At 36.6% G+C, this 7194-nt stretch overlaps 1 protein-coding gene across 1 annotated transcript in view; it reads left to right on the top strand.

Annotated features, from left to right (window-relative positions):
- Positions 1–1969: 1969 nt before the first annotated feature.
- Positions 1970–7194, top strand: part of LOC118408013 — a gene marked incomplete at its 3' end in the record, with an annotated part of 8049 nt that continues 2824 nt past the window's right edge. The window contains 1 exon segment of the mRNA XM_035808625.1: positions 1970–2439.

The following is a 7194-nucleotide window of genomic DNA, read 5'->3' on the forward strand; positions in this document are numbered from 1 at the left end:
CACATTCACACTGATTATCCTCCTACTGACTTCACACTAGTCCTGTTCTGGTGCTGAACTCACATTCACACTGATTATCCCCCTACTGACTTCACACTGGTCCTGTCCCTGGTGCTGAACAAATAGATACCCTGATACTATCCGAAAGGAGGAGGCTGGAAATAACCGAAGCTAGCTACTTATTTTCACCGGATTCGGGTGAGAAAATAAATGTTAAGTGTCTAACCTTGGAGTCTGATTCGGATTGGAACCCCAAACTCTTATAGTCATCAAGATTAAGACCACCTTGTCTGGTAGCTATGAAGAAGTGTAGGTGTGATCTGGCGACGTAGCATTGCAGACGTCTCTACAAGACTCAATAGTTTGCCGAAAAAATATCAGATAAAAGGCCAAATAGACTTTTTTACCTGGTAACATAACGTTAGTTCACCTTTATTCACGGGGGTAACCTATATCCGTTGATTGACAAACAGTGTATTTAAGGACGTCCGGACATCAAGTCTACGGACAGTGTGTGGTTTTAGAGACCGACTTACCGAGTGTACGTACAAAAGACATTTATTAAAAATTCATGCCTCGACGAGCTAGGCACAGGTCGCTGATAGTATGACGAAACAAACATATGAAGGAAAGTAGAAACAACAATATACTAGTTAACCATAACGATAACGCTAGTTCACCTTTATCCGCGGGGTAACCTATATCCGTTGTTTTTCAAAACGGGATATGTAGGCACATCTAGCCGACGGGTGGTAGTTTTAAACTGCAATATAACGTTACTGAAAATATTGCAATTTCCCAACGTCCGTCGACGTGATATCCTCAAATACCCTGTTTTTTTAAAGCAACGGCTATAGGTTAACCAACGGATAAAGGTGAACTAGCATTATACAAATTTGTTATAATGAATAGAGCAGTCAACATATTTTTGCTTCTTTATACAGTATGATGTGTAGATGTAAGGACAGATGATGTTTCTTATACATGGTTTGTCTAGGCGCAAAAAAATTCCGTTGTATTAAGGTGTTCAGAGCATGCGCACGGAAACTCTTCTTTGATACAGCTATAACGTAAGATTTTCATTCATCTTCTACTTGACAAACTCGATGATGCAGAAATGTTCCTTCCCGTTTAGACATATAATTTGTTTCAACTTATCCCGAGTTCCGCGTTGTATGTTGTTCACCACTAGATACTTTTCTTCTTTATGAATAGACTTTAACAGTTGATAATCTAATAAGGGCGTAGTGTGTTATAAAAGGATTTGCCCCTGTTGTCGTTCTGGATTTCGTACGTAAATATCCGTTAATCGTTGTCTGACTGCGTTGGTTATTGGTTACAAGTTTGTTCCTAGAGGTATGTGAGAGTATGTTTTTAACTGTACAGTAGAAGCCACTTAATTGCACGGCCTATTTCCCCAATGAATTTTGTGGAATTATCCGGCTGGTGCAATAATGCAAAGTTATCTAGCTGGACTGCACCGGTTTGGGATTTTGGGATTCCGTGCCGTGCGTTTATCCGCTGTGCAATTAACTGGCTTCTACTGCAATGTGTAAATATGAATGTGTAGAATACAGGAAGAATATGTGGATCTAAATAAACTCAAAGTAAGTAATAATACTGACATGCCATCAGAAATAAAAGGTTCGACTCATGGATTGGTCTCAATCTTTAAACAACGCTTCATTCAGCAATGCTGATTCACACAAAACGAAGACATTTCTATTGGATAGTTTTGCAGCGCAGGTAGTTGTTTATATAACCCGTAATACACCTGTCAGGGCCCATACCCCGTGGCGGATCCCCTTTCATCACAACAATAGGCAGTCTGCTACATTCAACAGGTAGCCGCTATTCATTGTAGTTATCCAGGTGTGAAGCTCTGACGAGCGCACTTTCGTGGGGGGCATAATGTTTTATAAAAGAATATGCGTCAATACTACCTCAAGTTTCTCAAACACGTTGTTTTTGCAAATTATAAAATCATTACACAAAACAAATGTAGTATTAGATTCTGGCTGAAATTGCTATTTTTTGTGGATCAAATGATGAAATATTTCAAGGTGTTGATTTAAACGCCCCTATTTTGCAGGTGGTATGACCTGATAGATGGATTGTGTTGCCAGGGAAGTGTCAATTTCACACACAATGGCGGAACACTTACGAATTGTACGTGCATGTTCGCTGAATTCTCCCTAAGACACGAAATTTTCACCTCTAGAAGAATCCTGATAGCTGACAAGATTTCCATGGAAGGGATTTAGCATGTAATAACGTCGTTTCACTCAAAAGAAACCCTTGGGAATTTTGAAAATTGGCGGGGAAAGTGCCGAGTTTATTTTCCACGGGGCTAACAGAGAGTGAATCACGATTTGTTGATCCTGTTAAAATATCATTGTTACGCAGAGTGGGAAGGCGTCAGCATGGCAAGGAAGGAAGGTAATGTATTTTTTGCAGTTTTCTTGTCTTTTTTGGTTTTGTGGTTTATTCATTGCAATTCAAGTCTGTCGTCTTTACATGTGCTACACGAAAACAACAGGCACTAATTCAAGGTGTTGCAAGTGAAACCAACCCAAGTCAAAACCTGACAAATTCACTTTCTTAAGCTATTTTTCGAAAGTCACAAAATTGTGTAAGTTGTCTGTGTGTTTAAGTTCAAAAGTAATATTCTGATTGATGGAACAAGTTGAACACCGGTATCTCGATCAACCCATTTTACCAAATTCTGTCATGAAATAAAAACTTCTTAATACGAAGGTGGGGATTATGAAGAACATGTTTATTGTTTCTGCTATTTGTCAAATGAAATTTAGATAAATGGACTTATTACGTTATCAATATGACAGAAAGTAGGATGGCATAAGGTATCAATTCATGATCAACACTTAGGGGTAACGGGCATTACAGAAACTTTAGGTACAGGTACAGGTACAGGTACACTGGTTCAGGTACAGGTACAGGTACACTGGTTCAGGTACAGGTACAGGTACACTGGTTCAGGTACAGGTACAGGTACACTGGTTCAGGTACAGGTACGTTATGGTCCAAAGGATATGGTACAGGTGGACCTGAACCTGGATCTTAGTAATTATCTGTGAAAACTCGTGAATGGGCGATACTCAAAACAATGGAATGGAATTTTGCTACAATGGAATCTGTATGGTGGCGTATCAGACATCCATTTGTGTTTTAAATCCTATCTTCATGTAAACAACACTAACTGCTTCTGTTTTATACCATTACTTTGACTGTAGAGACTCCTCTACTTTGATATTGTCATTTTCTTTGACCTGTAAGCCCCAAAACACATGAACACCTGCCGGTATAATCTGTTCATTTTCGAATCGGTCCAATAGCCAGTCCACTGATTTTTTTCAAGTCCATTTTTTTTTTTGCTGGACTCGTCCAACAAGAAAAGCCGACTTGTACTGGTACACCGTACCTGTACCCACCCCTAATCAACACTCAACATTTCAGCTTACATCTGACCAAACGTTTCATTGGTTAATTATCATCATACCATTATCAAAAGTAAGATAATCTAAAATATTATAAGCTATACCATCAGATTTTTTAGATTTAGCTGAGAATGTTCTTACCGATTTATCACCTAATGCAATAACTTTATATATGAGAATATTTACACATTACTATAATTACTAACAATTCTAATAAGAAAAGGGTGTGATAATACCACTGGCATGGGTTAAGGTTTTATCCTAGTTAAGTCATTGAATTCATTTGGCCTCATTAGTTTTCATAACATAATACTTGTTAAGTAAGATTGTTACAAATTACCTTTAACTATACAATGTAGACCCGAAACAAGCATTGCTAAGTTAGCAACGCTAGCATGCAGCCTTGCTACCTTGGTACATGCACAATTGGGCAAACAAATCACTGACACTGGAACATTGCTACATCAAACATATGCATACATGTACTATGTCGGTGCTGATTGCATTACATCCAACAAAACACATTTATTGATTTTTTAACTATCAAACTTTACAAAGAAAACCATCTATTACATACATATTAAAGATGACAAGCGTTGATTGTTACAATACATCTCTTTGTATATGAAATATATATTGTTTTCCGTTGAATATAGAAATAGTTTGGCATTTACTTATGATTTAGTTATCAACAATTAGACGTGGGGTTTAACATAGGTGATGTCATGGTATACTGTTACAGTAATTCCTGACTTTTTCAATGTACTTTTATGTTCACGGTTTTCACGGTGCTGACTGTAACGTGAACTTATCATTACTGATAACAAATAATACATGAGACTTTTTCAATGCCCACCTGTCGCCACAGTGAACCTTTAGTTCCGAGAACAAGTTACCCTTTCTCAGATTGTGAAAATTTGGTACCGAGAAGACAAAGTGAATTACAGTATATTCATGATATACCCCACGTCCACTGTTTGCACTTAAACATGTTAACTTAAAAATATTGAGCAGTAAACCTTGGCTAACTTCAAGTGGCCACATGATTAAGGGGGTGATCAAAATTCAAACTTGTGCCACACATATTCCAATTGTTGGTTGTGAAACTGCTGGAAAATAATGGATAATGTGTGGGTGAAGTACAAAATAAGAAAGGATTTAAATTCTATCAGAGATCCACAGGAGCCATAAATGTTGAATTAAACATTTCAAGGAGTTAGTTTTAAGTAATATCAGCTACAGGCCGCCAAACTGAGAGGGCGGACCAAAATTGAGAGGTACGTAGCCTTTAAAGTAATTTAAGAGACAGTGGTCAATAACATGTACTATGCTTCTCTTTTACTTCTCGGAAATATCCTTTTAATAATTGAAATGTCCAGATTACATTAACAACTTAAGATAAAGGTTGTTATTTACTGAAAAGTAAAATAATTTCCATGCTGAAAAAAATGAATAAATAATTAAACAATTTGAAAATTTTCTAACTAATCTCTAAGCTTATACATGTATGTCCAAAATATAATATCCACAGTCCAACCTTGGACAGTTTCAGCCTATTGCTAGAAAGAGGTTTGCTGTAAACTTAAGGTGTAAGAGTCTGAGAGAGGTATAAAGTAGGCTTGACTGTTGTCAACACTTGTTGACCTGTATCCTTGTGACAGGTAATAATGGGACATGTAAACACCTGACGGACAGGAAACATGTCTCCTTGTGACTCAAGTGTTTACCCACAATGTTATAATGTTGGCTCAGGTAACATACAGGAAATGACATAGGCACAGCTGCAAAAAGAACAACTTCTAAACTCAAATTGTGACTTCAGAAAAACATGACTTGTATAGTTAATGTTATATGATCGTGTAGTGTATATTGCAATTCCTGATTTTTTCAATGCACTGTTATGTTCACGGTTTTCACGGTGACGACTGTAACGTGAACTTATCATTACTGATAACAAATCATTCACAGACTTTTTTATGTGCACTTGCTGCGACAGTGAACATTTAGTTCCGAGAACAAGTTAAAGTTTCTCAGACCGTGAAAGTTTGGTACCGAGAAGACAAAGTGAATTACAGTAATATATATTGTCCTGCTAATATTGTGTCGGGTGCCTAAAATAAAGATCAAAGATCAATAATATGAATGATTTAATCAATCAATCAAATTTTTTATTGATAAAATACATAGCAGCGGAGCTGAACTGTGCTTTCTTGTACTGCCACTTTGGTTCCAAGACAAGTGCAGCATTATTCAACAATACGTTTAAAACTATATTGTAATCATTTTGAAATAATGTATGTCTATACCATTTCTCAAGCAGCTGGATTTAGAAAAATTTGATTTAGGAAAATCAAAATCACATCCAGTTGCTTGAGTAACTATTTTTTATCTAGCAAGTTTTATTACCTGAGTCTCCATTGATGTACATGTGACGTTATGTGTGTGTCTACTTTTTCATACACAGAAGATGTTTAAATACAATGCATTGCCAATAAATTTCCACATTCAACAACACTGAATATCCTGATTACTTGTAATTATGATATTGCAATCAGTTTTTTTAGTCTTTTCGAATCAGTATTACTTAGAATTCTTATCATTATCAGTAAAGCATTAATAAAGACAGACCAAAAAAGGAACTGGTTAATCAATATTTCTGGCAATACCTTAAAGATATTTGAAGAAAAATTTTTAACTCTTTATGGCCTCCTATTCCTGCACTCCTCATTACATACAACAATTGTGACCTCCAACAAATAATCCCCATTTTAGCAAATTATACCCTTTTAAAAACACAATAGCTGAGTACACTGATCACATCCATTCTAGACATACTGTTAATGCATTTAAGTTTGCTGGGATTTAATTTCGCGGTAGCGAGAAAAGGACTTGTCGCGGTGGTTTTAAGTTCACGGTAGCACCATGCACTGTAGTCTTTTACTGCTGTAGCAATGGAAAAATCGCGGTGGTTTTAAGTTTGTGTTAAAGCAGCCACCGCAAAAACCGCAAACATTAAGCCACTGCGAAAGTTTCTGCATTTACAGTATTGGTAATCAATTAATCTGAAATTTGAATAATCTTTTACTGCAATGGAAAAATGTTCGCGGTGGTTTTAAGTTTGTGTTAAAGCAGCCACCGCAAAAACCGCAAACATTAAGCCACCGCAAAAGTTTCTGCACTTACAGTATTGGTAATCAATTAATCTGAAATTTGATGATTTCTTTTAAAGATATCAACTCTATTTGAGCTACTTTTCCTGCAATCCAAACTGCATGCAACAATTGTAATCTTACAACAAAATGCATTTTTGCTAGTATATTTTAGATAATAATTCTTTTAGAGATACTGGGATTCAACTCTTCATCATCATCATTATTCATCCTCTATTTTGAGGTGCAGCAAGTAAAGTCTGACTTCCAGAACAGTCTGTCTTTCATCGCAGTCCTGTGCCCTCTAAGCCAGTTTCTGACTCAATAAATTTCTTCAAAGTTAGCCTTGGGCGACCAACATGTTTCTTACATAAATCAGGTGACCAGAACAGGAGTTTTCCGGCAGGCTCTATACTACTTACTCTTTATGAAGTAATTTTCCTGCACTCAATCACATGCAACTATAGTGATCTAATATGCCCCATTAAGCATTCAATGACAAACCTTAGACACAATAGCTTAGTACACTGACATCCGTTATAGAAACATCTCATTGAGCGCTTCATGAATAATTTAGCTAGCCTTTT

Source organism: Branchiostoma floridae, unplaced genomic scaffold, assembly GCF_000003815.2.
Source record: "Branchiostoma floridae strain S238N-H82 unplaced genomic scaffold, Bfl_VNyyK Sc7u5tJ_1529, whole genome shotgun sequence".
Classification (NCBI taxonomy): domain Eukaryota; kingdom Metazoa; phylum Chordata; class Leptocardii; order Amphioxiformes; family Branchiostomatidae; genus Branchiostoma; species Branchiostoma floridae.